Source organism: Kogia breviceps, chromosome 7 (genome assembly GCF_026419965.1).
Source record: "Kogia breviceps isolate mKogBre1 chromosome 7, mKogBre1 haplotype 1, whole genome shotgun sequence".
NCBI lineage: Eukaryota > Metazoa > Chordata > Mammalia > Artiodactyla > Physeteridae > Kogia > Kogia breviceps.
The window spans coordinates 72,312,093-72,336,099 of NC_081316.1; the positions used below are offsets into that span (position 1 = coordinate 72,312,093).

General features: G+C 34.5%; 1 long non-coding RNA gene across 1 annotated transcript in view; it reads right to left on the minus strand.

Annotated features, from left to right (window-relative positions):
* Positions 1-2,685: 2,685 nt before the first annotated feature.
* The window catches only part of LOC136794509 (uncharacterized), a 104,428-nt gene continuing 83,106 nt past the window's right edge, over positions 2,686-24,007 (minus strand). The window contains exons 4-5 of the long non-coding RNA XR_010841413.1: positions 5,020-5,077; positions 2,686-2,747 (exon numbers count right to left, since the gene is read on the minus strand). This is a non-coding gene — a long non-coding RNA (uncharacterized lncRNA). The remainder of the gene's footprint in view (positions 2,748-5,019; positions 5,078-24,007) is intronic.

A 24,007-nucleotide genomic window follows, 5' to 3' on the forward strand; every position in this document is an offset into this window, starting at 1 on the left:
GTCAGATTAGCCATCATCAAAAACTCTAGAAACAATAAATGCTGGAGAGAGTGTGGAGAAAAGGGAACACTCTTGCACTGCTAGTGGGAATGTAAATTGATACAGCCACTATGGAGGACAGTATGGAGGTTCCTTAAATAAACTACAAATAGAACTGCCATACGACCCAGCAATACCACTACTGGGCATATACCCTGAGAAAACCATAATTCAAAAAGAGTCATGTACCAAAATGTTCATTGCAGCTCTATTTAGAATAGCCAGAATATGGAAGCCACCTTAGTGTCCATCAACAGATGAATGAATAAAGAAGATGTGGCACATATATATACAATGGAATATTACTCAGCCATAAAAAGAAATGAAACTGAGTTATTTGTAATGAGGTGGATAGACCTGGAGTCTGTCATACAGAGTGAAGTAAGTCAGAATGAGAAAAACAAATACCGTATGCTAACACATATATATGGAATCTAAGAAAAAAAAGTCATGAAGAGATTAGTGGTAGGATGGGAATAAAACACAGACCTACAAGAGGATTGCCTTGAGGATATGGGGAGGGGGAAGGGTAAGCTGTGATGAAGTAAGAGTGGCAGGGACATATACACACTACCAAATGTAAATTAGATAGCTAGTGGGAAGCAGCTACATAGCACAGGGAGATGAGCTCTGTGCTTTGTGACCACATAGAGTGGTGGGATAGGGAGGGTGGGAGGGAGGGTGATGCAAGAGGGAAGAGATATGGGAACATATGTATATGTATAACTGATTCACTTTGTTGTAAAGGAGAAACTAACACACTATTGTAAAACAGTTATACTCCAATAAAGATGTTAAAAAAAAAGTGTAAGGGGAATTGTAAATAAGTATATGAGGAAACAGGTATAAACAGTCAGTGACTCAACCAACCAACACATATGCTTATTCATGGTACATAGAACTATTCATGCATTTAAAAAATTTTATTTATTTATTTTTGGCTGCATTGGGTCTTCATTGCTGTTTGTGGGCTTTCTCTCTAGTTGCGGCGAGTGGAGGCTACTCTTTGTTGTGGGGCTTGGGCTTCTTGTTGCGGTGTCTTCTCTTTATCGTGGAGCATGGGCTCTGGCACATGGGCTTCAGTAGTGGTGGCTCACAGGCTCTAGAGCGTAGGCTCAGTAGTTGTGGCGCACGGGCTTAGTTGTCCTGTGGCATGTGGGATCTTCCCAGACCAGTGTTCCCTGCATTGGCAGGCAGATTCTTAACCACTGCACCACCAGGGAAGTCCTTATTTTTCTGTTTGAGAGCTGAGAATGTGTTATGGATCTTCATATCCTCTGTCTAGTAAGGTACTTGGCATATAGTAGATAGTTAAATGCTTAAACTAATACAGGGATAAAATAATTGATTAATTAAATACAATATACAGATTTGAGTTATGACCCATAAAAGGAAACAGCAGAATTTCATCCATTCACCCCAGTTCTATAAAAGTAGCCAAAATACCAATAGAATGTTTTACTGACATTTTTTCCTGAAGAATAAATGTTTACAAATTTGAGAAAATAATTACTGAGAAAGGATTCATTAAAAATAACGATAAATGAGAAAATGAAAGAACCAAGTACAGGACACTATCTACAACTAACCCTTTTAAGATTACATGAAATGTATTTAAAGGTTTCAAAAAATTATTTAGTAAATTTACAGGAAATAAAAAGTCATTCATGTTTGGTGAGTTAACTTAGAATAGCTGAACTAAATAACCCATGTTACTTATCTCCTTGAGCCCTACAGAATATAGACTGACAATGCCATGGTTTCTTCAAATGATAGGGAAGACAGTTTACAATGGAAAAAAGTTCAGAATATTAGAAAATATTAATAAGGTAATTAAGGCACAGAAAATATGAGAAAGGGCTTGTAGCTATGAAAAGGGCAGATGGCAGTTGACAGGTAGAAGAAAGATAAACAAGCCAATGTTTTGAAAAGTAGAGATTAAGTTCATGAAATGGTACTTTACTGGCAACTAGGAGACTTTGTTTCTTTTAATCTTTGCTCTAAATTATATTTCTTTCTCTAGAAGTAGAAAATAGAAGGTATACAAAATACATACATATTTATGTATGTATATATAACATATGCACACATATAACATGTACAAAAAACAGGACATAGGTAAGTATAAGTATACTGAACATAGGTAAGTGTAAGTATACTGAACAATTCTCTACTCCTTTAATTTCCATCCTTAAAGTAAGTAAATCCACTGGGTCTCTGGTAAATCACTTTGGCATCATTACTACCTTGGTAGCTATATATGATCTGGGAGAAACTTAATTTTTCTGCAGGAGTTTCCAGCAAGCTCAATTCCTTATAAGCAATACAAATATCAGGGTACTATTCTTAATTTTGTCAACTCAGTATAACAACAGGGTCCTAACTGAACTCATTGACAATCAATATAGAAACATTTGATTCACAAACAAAATGGTAAAAATCATCAGAGGCTGAAATTAAACTATAAGTTCTGTTAAATCACTAAAAATTTAGTTCAACTACTGAATTTCCTACAGTCAACCAAATAGATCTTTTAAAAAAAATTTAACTACTATCTAACATGTATAGATATAACTTTAAAATATAATTGAAAAAATTGTCTGCATTTTTTAAAGAAAGCCATTGAAAAATTGTCAATTCTTACCTAGGGACTCTTGGTATTTTTAGGTTGTGGGCTCCCTGGAAGTCATAATTCTTCTTATGGAATACTATAAAATATCAATATATTAAAAATAAAATCATTAAACATGGAATTCTACAATATCTTAAACTAAATTCAACTGTATATAGGTAGCAGCAGATCCCAAATTAAAGAGAAAAATAATTAATTTTTAAAGTAAAATGTTGGAAATTCCACATATGCTATTTTTACTCAAATTTGGATGAGATGATATAGCTAATATTCTCTTTTATATGGTAAAAATTAGTACACATCCTTGTGGTGAACATTTTGTAATATATAGAAATATTGAATGCACTATGTTGTGACCTGAAACTAACATAATATTGTACAATAAGTCAATTATACTTCAATTTTTTAAATTTTAAAATAAAAAAATAGTGCACATTCTTAAATAGCAGAGTTTGCTGTTATGCTCTCCAGTTAGCAAGCAATCTTATTAATTAGTATTGTTAACAGGCATCTGGGAAGACACAGGGTCTCTAGGCATGAGTAGAACAGACACCAGATTAAGTAAATCATAGTATCTGCAGTTCAGAATAGTGGTCGGAACACAGAAGAAGCTAGTGTCTTGCAAATAAACGAGGGTGGATGGAGTGCCAGGCAAGGCATGGGCAGGGAAGACCCAATCAGCACCAAAGAAGAGTACAATGGAAACACTTTTAAGTGACACTAGGATACCTACCCAAAAAGATAGAGTCAAAAGATGAGATTGATAAATTTATGTGAATATGAGCTGAGACTTTAAGATTCTTTAGTTCAATCCCTTCTTTTTTTAAAAAAATAAACTGAGGTTCAAGTATCTTAACGTGACAAATGTCATAGAGCTAGTTAATTGCAGATGCAACCATAGAATCCAGATTTCCAGAATTCTAATCCACCATTTTCCCAAGAAATTACCATGGGATAGACTATTGGGATAGATAGACATGTTCTAGGGCTCAAAGGAACAAAAAATTTTATTAATCAAAATTTGGGGCAAATATTCTTAACAACATATATTTCCTTTTCTGTTTTGTGAACTTTCTTTTACTCTCAGGAGACACATTCTCAAACCCACATATTCAGACACACAAAATTCAAGTTTATAATATTGAGATAAGAGTATTCAGCTATTTGTGAAAAATTATTCTTAAATTTGGTAAGTTAAGTCAGTCAGATTGGGTTCCATTTCCAGTAATGACAGAGTAGCATGTAGTAGACTAATCCACCCACAATTAACAATTATAAAATGTGGACGATATATATAAAGACTACTATTTAAAAACATTGGAGAGTCACCAAAAGCAGGGTAAAAAATGGAGTGGAGTTAAATCTCAAATGAGAGGGACTGCACTGGGTAAAAAATATATTTATACAGCTTTTCACCTAAAAGTACTATCCAGTCTGCCTGGTGTGGAGCAGCTGGAACTTAAGGAGAAAGAAAGATACAGTCTTAATATGTTGGGAAGTAAAAGGATGTATTTCAGGTCTGCAAGAGAAATTTGAAATGGGGGAGCACAGAAAGTGGTTTGCTATAGAGAGGGGAACACTAAAATCTGAGTAAAATTTTGCCAAATGCCTTAGTTGATCCCTGATCTTTGCATTCACAATGACCAGCAAGAAGGTAAAAAATAAAAGGCTGAAAGAAGTGAGCTGAGCTTTCAAGCACTAAAGGAGAGATAGAGTGTAGATTCAGTCCAGGCAAGCAAGTTTTCTGCTAGAGCAAAACCAACAATCTTTAGATGAAGACACAGAATCTAGAACCTCTAAAATGCATCATTTACAATGTCCAGGAGTCAATGAAAAATAACTAGACATGCAAAGGAACAGGAAAATGGGATCCATAGTCAAGAAAAAAAAAAGAAAAATAGAAACTGACATCAACGAGACAAAGGTTTTGGAATTAGCAAAGAAAAGACTTAATTGCCATGCAAATGTTCAAGAGGTAAAGGAAAATATGCTCACAAGAATCAACAAATGATGTATTAATACATAAATGGAAAATATATGTAAGAATCAAATGGAAATTATAAAACTGAAAACTACAGTGTCTGAAATAAGAAATTAACTGCATGGGTTTGATAACAGATTGGAGATGCAATAAGAAAAAAAGAGAAAATGTGAAAAACATATTAATGGAAATTACCCAATCTAAATAATAGAAAAAAGTTGACAAAAATGAATAAAGGTTCAATGCAAATCATTCTAGCATAACACAATTATATTTCCAGTAAGAGAAAAAATAATCAGGGCAAAAAATATTTGCACAAATAACAGCCAAATAATTCCTCAGATTTGGTGAAGAAGAATAAACTTACAGAGATAAAAATCAGCAAACCATGCTCAGTAAAATTTCAAAGGAGGAAAATCAAACTTCTGCAAAACAAAAAAAGAAAATCTTTAGTCCAACTAGGCAAAAAAGATGTATGATATATTTGGGATAATGGCATGATAGATATAGCTAACTTCCTGTCAGAAATTATGAATGCCAAAATACAACAAAATGACATTTAAAATAATAGGCTGAGAGGGGAAACTGTCCTGCCAGGATTAAATATCCAGTAAAAATATCCCCTAAATTTTTAAGGTGAAAAACCACCACCTTCACATAAACTGGAAGTGAATTTGTCAGCAGCAGACTTGTTGTATAAGAAATGCTAAAGAAAGAAAATCTACAGGAAGGAAAATAGAACTGTTAAATTGAAAAATATGTTAGTAAATATAAATGATTAATTTTCTTCTCATAATTATTTCAAAAGATGTGTGATTTATAAAGAAAAATTGTAACAGTATATTCTAGAGTTGATAATAAATATAAATATATTATCTACAACAAAATTACCAAGAAGAATGGGGTAAAGGGTAAAAGGATCTATACTGTTGCTAGCTTCTTACATTTTGAGAGAAATAATATATGGTAAACTTAAGTAGAATGTGATGAGTTAAAAGTGCATATTGTAATCCCTAGGGCAATCATTCAAAATAATACAAAGAAGCACAGCTCAAAAGTCAGAAAAAAATTAATACCAAAAAAATTTTTAAAGATACTTGACTAACCCAAAAGATAGAAGGACAGAAGGAACAGAGAAAAAACAGAGATTGAAAAATAGAGTACACATGGCAAACATATCAGGCAGAGATTGTAGAAAGGATGAAAGATTGAAAGCCAGCTATATGTTGTCTAAAAGAAACAAACTTGAAATATAAGATAAAGTAAGAAGTTGAAAAAAAGATGCATCAAGCAACCAGTAAGCATAAGAATGCTGGAGTAGCTATGTTAATATGAGCAATTTCTCAAGACAAAGAATAATACAAGAGATAAAGAGATCAATTTATAAAGAAGACTTAACAATCATAAATATGTGCCCAAATAATTGAGCTTCAAGTACATAAAGCAAACACTGAAAAACATTGTAAGAAATAGACAAATCTACAATCAAAGCTGAAGATGTTACCAAACAGAAGTGTCAAGAATATAGAAAATCTGAACATTTAAAACCTCCTTGGCCTAATAGATTTATAGAACACTACATCCAACAACTTCGAATGCATATTTTAAAAAAATACACCTGGTCTGTTCATCATAAAGACCATAAAACGAATGAAAGTCTTAATGATAGAGTCAAAACACTGAAATCCTGTATCTCAGAAGACAATATGCTCTGACCAAAATATAATTAAATTAGAAATAAAAAGCAAAAGGAAATATTGAAAAGAAAAAAGCCCCAATGCTTTTTATCCAATGATTATTTTATCAACTATTAAAGCTAGAAAATATGAGCAAATTAAATACAAACTAAAAAGGAGGAAGGATTAGTGTAGATATCAATGATATACAAAATGGAGAAAATTGACAAAGGCAAAATTTGGTTCTTCTAAAAAAATTAATAAAATTGACAAGTTACTAGTAAGGTTTATCAAAAAAATAAGAAAAAAATAAAAATTATGAATCTTGAGAATAAAAAATGGCCTATCACTAAAGACTCTATAGACATTAAAGGATAACAAAGGATCATTAACAGTTTTATGCCAACAAATTCATCTTGTTTCAAAATCCTTTACCAAAGATAAAACTTACCAAAAATTGAAACATTAGATCTGTATGGTCTTATATTTATTAAAGAAGAAAGTTAAATTTAAGAACACTCCCACTAATAAATTTAGAGGCCCAGATGGTTTTATGGGAAATTAAATCAATTATTTAAGGAAAAATTAATTAAAATATTATGCAAATATTTTTTAGAAATAGAGGAGGGGAGAATACATTCTGACTCATTTTATGAGGCCAACATAACCTAATACCAAATCATGATAAAGACATAACAAGACAAAAAAAATCACAGACCAATATCTCTCATGAATGTAGATGAAGAAAATCCTTAACAAAATATTATCAGATAGGATTCAATAACATATAAAAGAATAATACATTATAAGAAGGTAAAGTTGTTTTACCATTCAAAAATCAATTAATTTAATTCACTACATTAGTAGAATAAAGAGAAAACCATATGATTATCTCAAATGATGCTCAAAAGTTTTGAAAAATTTTAAAACCATTCTTGATAAGAACACTCAGAAAACTAAGGACAAGAAAATTCCTCAAAAGAATTTTTGAAAATCCTACAGACATTATCTTACTTGAGTGTGAAATATTTAATGTGACCTTCCTCAGATCAGAATCAGTGCACAAATGCCACACTCACTACTTTCATTCAATATACTTCTCAAAGTTTTAGGCATTGCAACAAAAAGAAATAAAGGATATCAAAATTAGAAAGGAGAATTAGTAAAAATTTTTATGGACAGATGACTTCATTGCTTTTATAAAAAGTCCTAAAGAATATACAAGGAAATAATTAGAAATAATACCTAAGTTTAGAGACAAGAGACTATAAAATTAACACACAAAAATTAATTGTATGTTTACATACTAGATCAAACAATTGAAAATGAGATTAATGAAATGATTACATTTACAATAGTGTCAACATACAATACAAATACATTTGACAAAAGAAATGCAAAATATCTGCATTGAATACCACAAAAATTTACTTTGGTAAATCTAAGTAAATGACTATAGATTGAAAGACAATATTTTATAATGTCAATGTCAAATCTAGCCAAATTGATCTATTTATTCAATGCAATTTCAATCAAAACCCAAGCAGATTTTTTGGTAGACATTAACAAACTAATTTTATTTTTTTTAATTAATTTTTTGGAGTATAGTTGATTTACAACATTGTGTTAGTTTCTGCTGTACAGCAAAGTGAATCAGTTATACAAATATCCACTCTTTTTTAGATCATTTTCCCATATAGGTCATTACAGAGTATTGAGTAGTGTTCCCTGTGTGTAGTAGGTCCTTATTATTAACTATTTTATATATAGTAGTGTGTACATGTCAATCCCAATCTCCCAATTTATCCCTCCACACCCCCTCCCCACCTTGGTAACCATAGTTTGTTTTATAAATCTGTGACAATATTTCTGTTTTGTAAATACATTCATTTTTACCCTTTTATACATTCCACATATAAGTGATATCATATGATATTTGCCTTTCTGTGTCTGACATACTTCTCTCAGTATGACAATCTTTAGGCCCATCCATGTCACTGCAAATGGCATTATTTCATTCTGTTTTATGCCTAATATTCCATTGTTTACATGTACCACAACTTCTTTATCCATTCCTCTGTTGATGGACATTTAAGTTGCTTCCATCTCCTGGCTATTGTAAACAGTTCTGCAGTAAACATTGGGGTGCATTGGTGCATTGGCCATTCTGACTGGTGTGAGGTGATATCTCATTGTAGTTTTGATTAGAATTTCTCTAATGTTAATAATGTTGAGCATCTTTTTATTTATTTATTTATTTATTTATTTTTTAGATTCCATATATATACGTGTTATCATACAGTATTTATTTTTCTCCTTCAGACTTACTTCACTTCATATGACTCTAGGTCTCCTATAGTCTCTAGGTCTATCCACCTCACTACAAATAGTTCAATTTCATTTCTTTTTATGGTTGAGTAACATTCCATTGTATATATGTGCCATATCTTCTATATCCATTCATCTGTCGATGGACACTTAGGTTTCTTCCATGTCCTGGCTATTGTAATAGAGCTGCAATGAACATTGTCATACTTGACTCTTTTTGAATTATGTTTTTCTCAGGGTATATGCCCAGTAGTGGGATTGATGGGTCATATGGTCATTCTATTTTTAGTTTTTTAAGGAACCTCCATACTGTTCTCCATAGTGGCTGTATCAATTTACATTCCCACCAGCAGTGCAAGAGTGTTCCCTTTTTTCCACACCCTCTCCAGCATTTATTGTTTCTAGATTTTTTGATGATGGCCATTCTGACAGGTGTGAGATAATATCTCATTGTACTTTTGATTTGCATTTCTCTAATGATTAATGATGTTGAGCATTCCTTCATGTGTTTGCTGGCAATCTGTATATCTTCTTTGGAGAAATGTCTATTTAGGTCTTCTGCCCATTTTTGGATTGGGTTGTTTGGTTTTTTTTGTTATTGAGATGCATGAGTTGCATATAAATTTTGGAGATTAATCCTTTGTCAGTTGCTTCATTTGCAAATATTTTCTCCCATTCTCAGGGTTGTCTTTTCATCTTGTTTACGATTTCCTTTTTTGTGCAAAACCTTTTAAGTTTTGTTAGGTCCCATTTGTTTATTTTTGTTTTTATTTCCATTACTCTAGGAGGTGGGTCAAAAAGGATCTTGCTGTGATTGATGTCATAGAGTGTTCTGCCTATGTTTTCCTCTAAGAGTTTTATAGTGTCTGGCCTGACATTTAGATGTTTAATCTATTTTCTGTTTACTTTTGTGTATGGTGTTAGGGAGTGCTCCCATTTCATTCTTTTACATGTAGCTGTCCGGTTTTCCCAGCACCACTTATTGAAGTGGCTGTTTTTTCTCCATTATATATTCTTGCCTCCTTTGTCATAGATAAGGTGACCATAGGTGCATGGTTTTATCTGTGGACTTTCTATCCTGTTCCATTGATCTATATTGCTGTTTTTGTGCCATTACCATACTGTTTTGATTACTGTAGCTTTGTAGTATATTCTGAAGTCAAGGAATCTGATTCCTCTCGTTCTGTTTTTCTTTCTCAAGATTGCTTTGTCTATTCGGATTCTTTTGTGTTTCCATATAAATTGTAAAAACTTTTGTTCTAATTCTGTGAAAAATGTTATTGGGTAATTTGATAGGGATTGCATTGAATCTGTAAATTACTTTGGGTAGTATAGTCATTTCAGCCATAAAAGGAGAATTCAACAATAACACAATAATTTGTGGGGGGCATTAGCACCACATTTACACCAATGGACAGATCATCCACACAGAAAATTAATAAGGAAATACAAGTTTTAAAAGATACATTAGACCAGATAGTCTTAATTGATATCTATAGGACATTCCATCTGAGAACAGCAGACTACACATTCTTCTTAAGTGCACATGGAACATTCTCTGGGATAGATCATATCTTGGGCCACAAATCAAGCCTCAGTAAGTTTAAGAAAACTGAAATCATATCAAGCATTTTTTCCAACCAAAACACTATGAAATTAGAAATCATTTACAAGAAAAAAAACTGTAAAAGACACAAACACATGGAGTCTAAACAATATGTCACTAAACCACCAATGAATCACTGAAGAAATCAAACAGGAAATCAAAAAATACCTAGCAACAAATGACAATGAAAACACAACAATCCAAAACCTATGGGATGTAGTAAAAGCAGTTCTAAGAGGGAAGTTTATAGCAATACAATCTTAACTCAGGAAACCATAAAAATCTCAAATAAACAACCAACCTTACACTTAAAGCAACTAGAGAAAGAAGAATAAACAAAATCCAAAGTTAATAGAAGGAAAGAAATCATAAAGATCAGAGCAGAAATAAATAAAATAAAGATAAAGAAACAATAGCAAAGATCAATTAAACTAAAACCTCGTTCTTTGTAAAGATAAACAAAACTTATAAACCTTCAGCCAGACTCATCATGAGGAAAAGGAAGAGGACTCAAATCAATAAAATTAGACATGAAAAAGGAAAAGCTACCATGGACACCACAGAAATACAAAGGATCATAAGAAACTATACAACAATTAATTGGACAACATAGAGGAAATGGACAAATTCTTAGAAAGGTACAACCTTCAAGATTGAACCAGGAAAAAATATGAAGTATGAACAGACCAATTACAAGTATTCAAATTGAAACTGATTTAAAAACTTCCAATAAACAAAAGTCTTGGAACATATAGCTTCACAGGCAAATTCTATCAAACATTTAGAGAAGAGTTAACACCTATCCTGCTGAAACTCTTCCAAAAATTGCAGAGGAAGGAACACTCCTAAGCTCATTCTACAAGGCCACCATCACCCTGATACCAAAACCAGACAAAGATATCACACACAAAAAAATTACAGGTCTATTATCACTAATGAACATAGACACAAAAATCCTCAACAAAATACTAGCAAACTAAACCCAACAACACATTAAATTGATCATACACCATGATCAAGTGGGATTTATCCCAGGGGTACAAGGATTCTTCAATATAAATAAATCAGTGTGATTTGACACATTAACAAACTGAAGAATAAATACCATATGATCATCTCAATAGATGCAGAAAAAGCTTTTGACAAAATTCAATACCTATTTGTGGTAAAAACTCTCCAGAAACTGGGTATTGAGGGAATGTACCTCAACATAATAAAGGCCATATACCACATACCCACAGCAAACATTATCCTCAGTGGTGAAAAACTGAAAGCATTTCCTCTAAGACCAGTAATAAGACAAAGATGTCCACTCTCACCACTTTTATTCAATCTAGTTTTGGAAGTCCTAGCCATGGCAATCAGAGAAGAAAAAGAAGTAAAGGAATCCAAATTCAAAAAGAAGTAAAAATGTCACTGTTTGCAGTTGACAAGATACTATATATAGAAAATCCTAAAGATACTACCATAAAAATACTAGAGCTCATCAGTGAATTTCATAAAGTTGCAGTATATAAAATTAATATACAGAAATGTCTTGCATTCCTATACACTAGCAATGAAAGATCAGAAAGAGAAATAAAGGAAAAAATCCCATTTACCATCACATCAAAAAGAATAATATATCTAGGAATAAACCTACCTAAGGAAGCAAAAGACCAGTACTCAGAAGAGTTATAAGATACTGATGAAAGAAATCAAAGATGACAGAAACAGATGGAGAGATATACCATGTTCTTGGATTGGAAGAATCAATACAAGATAATTTTGAAAGTTCAAAGAACCTAGATTATCCCAAACAATTTTGAAAATGTTGCCTGACTTACACTACCTGACTTACTGTAAAGCTATAATAACCAAAACAATGTGATGGCTGGCAAGAGAATCAACAAATAAATCAGTGAAACAAGACAGAGAGCCTAAAAGTAGATCTGCACCTATGTAACAATTAGATTCATGACAGAAGCATCAAAGCTACAATCCAATGAGGAAAGAAAAGTCTTTTCAACACATGGTGTTGGAACAACTTGGTAGTCATATAGAAAAAGATAAATCTTCACCCCGTAACTCACAGTACACAAAGATTAATTTGAGGTGGATCATGGATCTAAATATGAATGCTGAAATTATAAAGCTTAGAAGAAAAGAGGAGAATATTGTTGTGACTTGGGGGTAGACAAAGATTTCTTAGACTGGACACAGAAAGCAATAACCATGAAAAAAATGGCTAAACTTCATCAATATTTAACATTTCTCTTCATCAAAAGCTGCTGTAAGAAAGTGAACAATCAAACCACACATAGGGAGGATATATTTACAATGCATATATTCGAAAAAGGTGACAAAAGATTGGTATCCATAACATGTAAAGAACGACTACAACTCAATAATAAATATAAAAATAACACAATTTTTTAAATGTGCAAAAAATTTGAAGAGGGGCTTCCCTGGTGGCACAGTGGTTGGGAGTCTGCCTGCCAATGCAGGGGATGCAGGTTCGAGCCCTGGTCTGGGAGGATCCCACATGTTGCAGAGCAACTGGGCCCATGAGCCACAATTACTGAGCCTGCACATCTGGAGCCTGTGCTCTGCAGAAGGAGAGGCCACGATAGTGAGAGGCCCACACACCGTGAGAAGAGAGTCCCCCGCTTACCGCAGCTGGAGAAGACCCTTGTGCAGAAATGAAGACCCAACACAGCCATAAATAAATAAATAAATAAATAAATAAATAAATAAAAATTTTAAAAATTTGAAGAGATTCTTCAGAAAAGAAGATATACAAATGGCAAAAATGAAAACAACATTAAAAAGTTCTCAAAATAATTAGTCATCAGGGAAATGAAAATTAAGACTACAATGAGAAATCAGAACACACTCACAGAATGGCTAAAATTAAAAAGGCTAATAGCACCAAATGTTGATGAGCATGTAGAGAACTGAACTTTACATACAAGTTGGTGGGAATGTAAAATGGTACTTTGTAAAAGGGTGTTGAATTCTTTGAAAAAATAAAACTATACTTACCTTGTAACCTAAGTATTTACCCAAGAGAAATAATAAAAACGTGTACAAAAAGAAAAAAAGACATGTACAAGATTGTCCATAGAAAACTTATTAATAATAGCTAAAATTTGTAAATAAGTTAGATGTCCATCAGTAGGAGAATGAATAACAAACTATTGTGTATTTATACAAAGGAATAGTACTCGGCAATTTTAAAAAAACAATGAACTATTGATACATGTAACAGTATAGATGAATTTCAAAAACATTGGCTGAGCTAAAGAAGCCTTACACAAAAATGTACATATTGTATGATCCCACTTATATAAAGTTCTAGAGCAGGCAGAGGTATATAGTGGTTGCCTCAAGGAGTTGACTGAGAAAAGGGCATGAGGGATCTTTCTGGGGTAACGGTAATGTTCCATATCTAAATAGCTATTTGTATTTTAAAGGTGTATGCAATTGTCAAAATTCAGTTTATCTTCACCTAAGATTTGTGCTTTTAATTGGATATAAATATTATTTCAAAGGAAAAAACTGTAGGGAAAAGCTGTACTAGGTGTTAGGGGTAAGTCTGCTGATGGCAATTTTCTTTGAAATGCATCCAAAAATAAGATGCATGAATGGTTAGAGGAATGGAGAGATGAGTAAGTAAGTTAGAGGGCAAATATAATAGTATTGATGGTAGAATTGGTGTGGTGGGTATATGGGTGTTCACTATGATTTTTTTTTCAAATTTTCTGTTTACTAGCACATTTCCATAGAAAAAGGTCAAGAAAGAATTTATATATCCATACACCTATAAGGTATGCATTTCACTGTATATTGACCTCAAAAAAAGAGAACTGTAAAAAAGTGAGACTCCACGCCACTTATTCCTTGCACATTTTACTCTGTATCTTTGTACTCTTTTCTATGCCTTCTCCATCCTTTTCCTTTCCTCCTTTTTTCTCTTCTCCTTTCCATGCTTTCTTCTCTCCCTCTCCCTTCCCTTTCTCACTACTCTTTCTCCTTTATGCCACACCACAACACCACCCTCTCTCTCTTCAACCCTCTCTCTCTCCCCCCACCCACTTATATCCTCCAGTCAGAAACAGAAGTGGTGGTGGTGGGGTGGGGGGTGATACACAAATACATTTTTAAAGTATCTTCATTGTAGTGAAAACCATTGCAAATTAATGGCCATTCTTTTTAATAAATATACAATCTGATTGCTAAACCATAAAGATGTATCATTAATTTTAAATGAATAAAGCCATCAGCTAGTCCACAGACCACATTTTGAGTTCCACTGGTCTAGAGGATAGAGACTGTTGAAACGTTTTCTTTATTTCTTAACTGATATGTCCTAGGTGGCTACAACAGGGCCCAACACATTATAAAGAAGTATTAAGTAAGTATTTATTGAACTGCATGTGTCATGATACACCTAAGTGTGGGGTGTGTGTGTGTGTGTGTGTGTGTGTGTGTGTGTGTACACATGCATACTGTTAAATTACTTAAACAAGATGGCCATTAGACTGAGGGGGCTCTAATGCTGTGGCAGCCCATGTAAGCAAACCAAAATCCATGCCTATAAATGCCTCAGGTTACAAAATCATTAAGGACAACCAGTCACAAACAGCCAAAACGTCCAACTAGGCTTTAACCAGTAGCCAAGTAAATAATTTCTTTCTTTGCTTCTACACTTTCTCTAGATGTCTTTCTCCTGTCTTCTGTATTCCAAGTGCTCTAACCACTTCCAGTTTGGTGCTGCCTGATTGAAATTGATTTTTGCTCAAACTCTTAAAATTTTTAATATGTCTCAGTTTATCTTTTAACAGGGAGAGGGTGAAGAGAGGGAGGGAGGGAGAGAGAGGGACTGGAGGACCCCCCAAATAATTTTCTTCATGATTTTGTCCCAAGTCAGCTTTATCATTAACAACAAAACCATGTTGGAAAAGATAAAAATCATTCTACCCATAGTGATGAGCATAAGGCCAAGCCTGCAATTATTGGGGGCTCTGCTCAGCCCAGTGGTTCTATATCCTCTCCTGCTACTTTAAAAGATTCACTCCCTGTAAATGGTGTCGTGTTATGACTTTTGTGGGCCAAGGGCATCTTTGTCTTTGTGGGACCTTCCTCCATGAAACCTGTTAAAATTATATTTTATGACAATGTTGCTATGAAAACAAATATATTCCTGACTAGATTTATTATTATATACTTATTATTTTCATTTTTCTTCAAATTTAAATGATATTAAAACCTTTTTATTTTCATGGACCATTATAAGTATCCTAGGGCCCAGGCACTGTTCCTTCTGTGCTCAGTGGACAAGTTGGCCCTGACTGTTAGGGTTCTTTAATGAATAATAATTTTTGATAGTTTTCTAAAAAATTTTCCTTTCTTCAGCTGGCAACCTTTTAATTTCTCTTTCTGAGAGTAGAGAAGTCAGCCTGTTATACATTTATCTTCTTCTCAAGCAGAGCCTAGCTTGATCAGAGAGCTTCTATTGAATTGAGACAGTACAGTTTAATATGCCCTGGGCTTTTGAATGAGAGCAGTGCTCCTTGTCCTGTTACCTAATACAAATGAAAAGCCTACTCTTTCTCCTGCAGTCCTGAAATGAATTTAAAAATAAATATGAGTAGTAATCTTTTCTTACATTAAAAAGACACATCAGGGAGTCCAGTAATTTTTGAAAATATTAATTTGTATTACCTTTTTCTAGTAAGACCAAAGAATATGGAAGCTGATCATTATTCCAGGATAAGTATAGATGAAAACCATTCAGTCCAACATACCTATTTTGAGAACCTATATATTCTGCCTTGCATCCTAGGCACTGAGGTTATATGAAACATGAGTAAAGCAATATTTATGCCCTTAAGGAATGTGAAGTCTACACAAGGAAATAAATAGAGCAAAAAATACTATCAATAAAATGTGTTAAATTCTATAATAGGAAATACATAGGGAACAAGTGTCATGGAAGCAAAGAAAGCTTCAGAGACCATCCCCAACTATCCTTCTACTTCATATGAGCATTATCTATATCCACATCCACATCAGTGTCACTTGGGGTACATATCTGTAGGTAGAGTATATTTTTCCATTCCATTATCAGGCTTGGCCTGGGCCAATGGAGTATTAGCAGAAGTGATATTGTGCCAATCACAAGCAGAAGCTTTAAAATGAACTGCTCGTTTGGGCTTGGTCTGTCGAAGTTCTTCCCTTTGCCTCAAAAATAGCATGTCCTAGATAGGGACTATTCCTTCTTCCTGGATCTTAGAAGGAGAATATATGTGCACCCAAATAGAGCATAATCAGGCTGAGCTGCACAAAAACCACTCCACATATCATGAGCAAAAAACAAATGCTTCTGGTTGTAAGCTGCTGAGAACTTTTAAAAATTATTACAGGAAAGGTTGAAAATACATATACGTTTAGTCATCATAGTTTATCACAGATTTTCTATGACCATCCATACATCTGAATCTTAGAAGCAGAAAATATACTACTTAACTGGCATTGATACAATTACTTGGAAAATTAACCCAAAAACCATGATGGCTTACCATAGTTCTTTAAAATGATCCAGAAGATCATACCACAAAAATTATATGGATAAAAATCTGATTTTATGAACTTCTTGTGAAATTTGTATACTCATTATTTCCTGATGGCACTGTAATTGGTCCCACATCTTGGGGAAAGTAATTACGTGAACTGTACAAACGTTTCTATTTTGGTTCAATTATACCATTCTTGGAATTATGTTTTAAGGACATTTTTTTAATGAGAAAAAAGCATTTCATTGAAGAATGTTTTTCCCAAAATTATCCATGATGGTAGAAAATTATAAAATTATTACTAACTAGACAACGTTATATTGACATATTAGGGAAATTATGGCAAACCAGTTTTATAGAACGTTATTAAATGTTCAGCTGGTACTTATGAACCCCATATAGCAATAGAGCAAAGGTTTATGAAGTAATGTTAGTTGAAAAGAACAGAATAAGTTGTAATACACACTATAACTATGTAAAATATGCAAGCATAAGGACTAGAATAAAAATTAGAAAAAGTATTTAATATCCTATCACCTTAAGTCAACTAACTTTAATACTTTCTTTGATGTGTCTGATATGGAACTGGAAAAAACAAAATCGAATTATTATGGCAAAGAGGCAACACTTTCAATCCAGCAGCCCTCTCATACTCAAGTTCAGTAACTCACTGCCAAAAATTCTCTAAAGTTTTGGTTGCAAATCTGTGCCTAGTCTACAAAATTGTCTTTGCTTATTCAAATCAGAATCTTAGTTCAGAGTATTTTTAAACAACGTGAATATATATTTTAAAAGATGCAAAGCCAAAATAGAAAATATGATGTATTAGACACAATTAAAACAATTAAGAATATTTAGCTTGGAGAAGAGGAGATTTAAGGAGGTGGAAGATTTTTCTACTAGTACATGAAGATTTTAATTAGTCTATGGGGAAGAAAAGGCAGAAGTGTGAACAATGGGTCAAAATTAGAAAAAGAAACTATCAAAGTCATAAAAGGAAAAGGCCAAGTAATAGTTCCAGATTGTAACAAAATAAAGGGAAATGCAATGTGTTATCCTGGATGGGATCCTGGACCATAAGAAAAAAGCCTTATTAATACACGTAGAACATTTTCAGTGGGGTCTGTGGATTAGATGGCATTGTTGCATTAATGCTTGTATTTCTTTTTTGGACAGTTGTATGATGGTAATGTTGGGAAGGGTCCTTGTCCTTGGGAAATATTCATTGGAGGATGTATGAGTGATGGCACAATATGTCTGAAGCTTGTTCAAATGGTTCTGAAAAAGATAAATAATTAGATAGATAGATAGCTAAAGAGAGGATAAGTGTGGCAAAATATTCAGAATTCAGAAATCTTGGTAAAAGACAGACAGGTGTGGCAAGTTGTATAGGATCTTGAAATTATTTTAACATAAGTTACATCAAAAATTAAACTGCAGAAATAATCAGGAAAAATTCAATATGAGAAGTTAAATTTAAGTTGTCCCAGTTTGATAATTTCCCCTTGCCACTGGCAGAAATAAATCAAACCCTCTCAGATAAAATATTCTTCATCCAGATTTCTCAAGATTCCCAAAGATCAAGTTCAACTAATTATGATCTCACAATTAAAATTTACCAAATACATGAATATATAATTCACCAAGAGTCAGCAGAAATAACAAAAAAAAATTTAGAACTCTCAAGAATTTAGATATTGGGATTTTCAAATGAAGAATATAAAATGATTATACTTAATACTTTTAAAGAAATAAGTCTAGAATCAAAAATAAATGGGCAAGAAATAATGCACTATCAAAAACAGACAGGCATAAATGACAATGTACCAAGAGATCCTCCAGAAACAAAAATATAATTATTGAATTTGTAGGATAACTAATGAAAAAATTATTTAACTGGAAAATAGATCTAAAAGTTCATTACTCAGAATGCAGCCCAGGGGAGAGAGAAGATGGCGGAAGAGTAAGACACAGAGATCACCTTCCTCCCCAGAGATACATCAGAAATACATCTACACGTGGAACTGCTCCTATAGAACACCCACTGAACCCTGGCAGAAGACCTCAGTCCTTCCAAAAGGCAAGAAACTCCCCAATGTACCTGGGTAGGGGAAAAGAAAAAACAATAAACAGAGACAAAAGAATAGGGATGGGACCTACACCAGTGGGAGGGAGCTGTGAAGGAGGAAAGGTTTCCACACACTAGAAGCCCCTTCACAGGCAGAGACTGCGGGTGGTGGAAGGGGAGCTTCAGAGCCATGGAGGAGGAGAGTGCAGTAACAGGAAGTGGAGGGCAAAGCAGAGAGATTCCCGCACAGAGGATCGGTGCCGACCAGCACTCACCAGCCCGAGAGGCTTGTCTGCTCACCCGCCGGGGTGGGCGGGGGCTGGGAGCTGAGGCTCGGGCTTTGATCAGATCGCAGGGAGAGGACTGGGGTTGGCTGCATGAACACAGCCTGAAGGGGTTAGTGCACCATGGCTAGCCAGGAGGGAGTCTGGGAGAAGTCTGGAGCTGCTGAAGAGGCAAAAGACTTTTTCTTCCCTCTTTGCTTCCTGGTGCTCGAGGAGAGGGGATTAAGCGCACCACTTAAAGGAGCTCCAGAAATGGGCGCGAGTTGAGGCTATCAGTGCAAACACCAGAGATGGGCATGACACACTAATGCTGCTGCGGCCACTACCAAGAAGCATGTGTGCGAGCACAGGTCACTCTGCACACCTCCCCTCCCAGGGGCCTGTGCAGCCGGGCCATTGCCAGTGTTGTGGGATGCAGGGACAACTTCCCCAGGAGAACACACAGCACGCCTTAGGCTGTTGCAATGGCACACTGGGCTCTGCCACCACAGGCTCACCCTGCATCAGAATCCCTCCCTCCCCGTGGACTGAGTGAGCCAGAGCCACCGAATCAGCTGCTCCTTTAACCCCGTCCTGTCTGAGCGAAGGGCAGACGCCCTCAGGTGACCTACATGCAGAGGCGGGGCCAAATGCAAAGCTGAAACTCTGCAGCTGCGCAAACAAAGAAGAGAAAGGGAAATCTCTCCCAGTAGCCTCAGAAGCAGGGGATTAAAGGTCCACAATCAATTTGATGTACACTGCATCTGTGGAATACCTGAATAGACAACGAATCACTCCAAATTGAGGAGGTGGATTATGGGAGCAAGATATATTATTTATTTCCCCTTTTTCTCTTTTTGTGAGTGTGTATGTGTATGCTTCTGTGTGAGATTTTGTCTGTATAGCTTGCTTCACCATTTGCTTAGGTTTCTGACCATCCTTGGTTTTTTGTTTGTTTACTTTAAAATTTTTTCTTCTTAATAATTATTTTTTATTTTATTTTATCCTACTTTATTTTATTTTATTTCTTTTTTCCTTCCTTCCTCCTTTTCTTTCTTTCTTTTTCTCCTTTCTTTCTTTCTTTCTTTCTTTCTTTCTTTATTTATTTATTTATTTTTCTTTCTTTCTTTCTTTCTCTCTCTCTCTCTTTCTCTCTCTCTCTTTCTCTTTCTTTCTTTCTTTCTTTCTTTCTTTCTTTCTTTCTTTCTTTCTTTCTTTCTTTCTTTCTTTCTTTCTTTCTTTCTTTCTTTCTTTCTTTCTTTCTTTCTTTCTTTTTTTCTCCCTTTTATTCTGAGCTGTGTGGGTTAAAGGCTCTTGGTGCTCCATCAGGCATCAGGGCTGTGACTCTGAGGTGGGAGAACGAACTTCAGGACACTGGTCCACAAGTGACCTCCCAGCTCCATGATATATCAAATCATGAAAATCTCTCAGAGATATCCATCTCAACACCTAGACCCAGCTTCACTCAACAACCAGCAAGCTACAGTGCTGGACACCCTATGCCAAATAAATAGCAACACAGGAAAACAGCCCCATCCAATACCAGAGAGGCTGCCTAAAATCATAAGGCTAAAAACACCCCAAAACACACCACCAGACGTGGATTTGCCCACCAGAAAGACAAGCTCCAGCCTCATCCACCAGAACACACTAGTCCCCTCAACCAGGAAACCTACTCAACCCACTGAAGCAACCTTCGCCACTGGGGAGAGACACCAAAAACTACAGGAACTACGAACCTGCTGCCTGCAAAAAGCAGACACCAAACACAGTAAGATAAGCAAAATGAAAAGACAGAAAAACACACAGTAGATGAAGGAGCAACGTAAAAATGCACCAGACCTAACAAATGAAGAGGAAATAGGCAGTCTACCTGAAAAACAATTCAGAATAATGATAGTAAAGATGATCCAAAATCTTGCAATTAAAATAGACAAAATGCAAGAAACATTTAAAAAGGACCTAGAAGAACTAAAGAGGAAGCAAGCAATGATGAACAACACAATAAATGAAATTGAAAATACACTATATGGAATCAATAGCAGAATAACTGAGGCAGAAGAACGGATAAGTTACCTGGAACATAAAATAGTAGAAATAACTACTACAGAGCAGAAAAAGGAAAAAAGAATGAAAAGAACTGAGGACAGTCTCAGAGACATCTGGGACAACATTAAACACACAAACATTCGAATTATAGGGGTTCCAGAAGAAAAAGAGAAAAAGAAAGGGACAGAGAAAAAATTTAAAGAGATTATACTTGAAAACTTCCCTAATATGGGAAAAGAAATAGTTAATCAAGTCCAGGAAGCACAGAGAGTCCCATACACGATAAATCCAAGGAGATACATGCCAAGACATATATTAATCAAACTAACAAAATTTTAAAAAAATAAAAAATATTAAAAGCAGCAAGAGAAAAACAACAAATAACACACAAGGGAATCCTGATAAGGTTAACAGCTCATCTTTCAGCAGAAACTCTGCAAGCCAGAAGGGAATGGCAGGACATATTTAAAGTGATTAAGGAGAAAAACCTACAACCAAGATTACTCTACCCAGCAAGGATCTCATTCAGATTTGATGGAGAAATTAAAAGCTTTATGGACAAGCAAAAGCTGAGAGAGTTCAGCACCACCAAACCAGCTTTACAACAAATGTTAATGGAACTTCTCTAGGCAGGAAAAACAAGAGAAGGAAAAAACCTAAAATAACAAACACAAACAGTTAAGAAAATGAGAATAGGAACATACATATTGATAATTACCTTAAATGTAAATGGATTAAATGCTTCCACCAAAAGACACAGACTGGCTGAATGGATACAAAAACAAGACCCATATATATGCTGTCTAGAAGAGACCCACTTCACACATAGGGACACATACAGACTGAAAGTGAGAGGATGGAAAAAGATATTCCATGCAAATGGAAATCAGAAGAAAGCTGGAGTAGCAATTCTCGTATCAGGCAAAATAGACTTTAAAATAAAAACTATTACAAGAGACAAAGAAGGACACTACATAATGATCAAGGGATCGATCCATGAAGAAGGTATAACAATTGTAAATATTTATGCACCCAACATAGGAGCACTTCAATACATAAGACAAATACTAACAGCCATAAAAGGGGAAATCGACAGTAACACAATCATAGCAGGGGACTTTAACACCCCAGTTTCACCAATGGACAGATCATCCAAAATGAAAACAAATAAGGAAACACAAGTTTTAAATGTACATTTAAAAAGATGGACTTAATTGATATTTATAGGACATTCCATCCAAAAACAACAGAATACACATTTTTCTCAAGTGCTCATGGAACATTCTCCAGGATAGATCATATATTGGGTCACAAATCTACCCTTGGCAAATTAAAGAAAATTGAAATTGTATCAAGTGTCTTTTCAACCACAATGCAATGAGACTACATATCAATTACAGGAAAGATCTGTAAAAAATACAAACACATGGAGGCTAAACAATACACTACTTAATAACGAAGTGATCACTGAAGAAATCAAAGTGGGAATCAAAAAATACTTAGAAACAAATGACAAGGGAGACACGACGACCCAAAACCTATGGGATACAGCAAAAGCAGTTCTAAGAGGCAAGTTTATAGCAATACAATCATACCTTACGAAACAGGAAACACTTCGAATAAACACCCTCACTTTGCTCCTAGAGCAATTAGAGAAAGAAAAACAAAAAAACCCCAAAATTAGCAGAAAGAAAGAAATCATAAAGATTAGATCAGAAATAAATGAAAAAGAAATGAAGGAAACAATAGCAAAGATCAATAAAACTAAAAGCTGGTTCTTTGAGAAGATAAATAAAATTGATAAACCATTAGCCAGACTCATCAAGAAAAAAAGGGAGAAGACTCAAATCAATAGAATTAGAAATGAAAAAGGAGATGTAACAACTGACACTGCAGAAATACAAAAGATTATAAGAGATTACTACAAGCAACTGTATGGCAAAAAATGAACAATCTGGAAGAAATGGACAAATTCTTAGAAATGCACAACCTGCCGAGAGTGAACCAGGAAGAAATAGAAAATATGAACAGACCAATCACAAGCACTGAAATTGAAACTGTGATTAAAAATCTTCCAAAAAACAAAAGCCCAGGACCAGTTTACTTCACCGACGAATTCTATCAAACATTTAGGAAAGAGCCAACAACTATCCTTCCCAAACTCGTCCAAAACATAGCAGAGGGAGGAACACGCCCAAACTCATTCTGAGGCCACCATCACCCTGATACCAAAACCAGACACAGACGTCACAAAGAAAGAAAACTACAGGCCAATATCACTGATGAACATAGATGCAAAAATCCTCAACAAAATACTAGCAAACAGAATCCAATAACACATTAAAAGGGTCATACATCATGATCAAGTGGGGTTTATTCCAGGAATGCAAAGATTCTTCAATATATGCAAATCAATCAAAATGATACACCATATCAACAAACTGAAGGAAAAAAAAACATATGAGCATCTCAATAGATGCAGAGAAAGCTTTTAACAAAATTCAACACCAATTTATGATAAAAACCCTGCAGAAAGTAGGCATAGAGGGAACTTTCCTCAGAATAATAAGGGCCATATATGACAAACCCACAGCCAACATTGTCCTCAATGGTGAAAAACAGAAACCATTTCCTCGAAGATCAGGAACAAGACAAGGTTGCCCACTCTCACCACTCTTATTCAACATAGTTTTGGAAGTTCTAGCCACAGCAATCAGAGAAGAAAAAGAAATAAAAGGAATGCAAATCAGAAAAGAAGTAAAGATGTCACTGTTTGCAGATGACATGATACTATACATAAAGAATCCT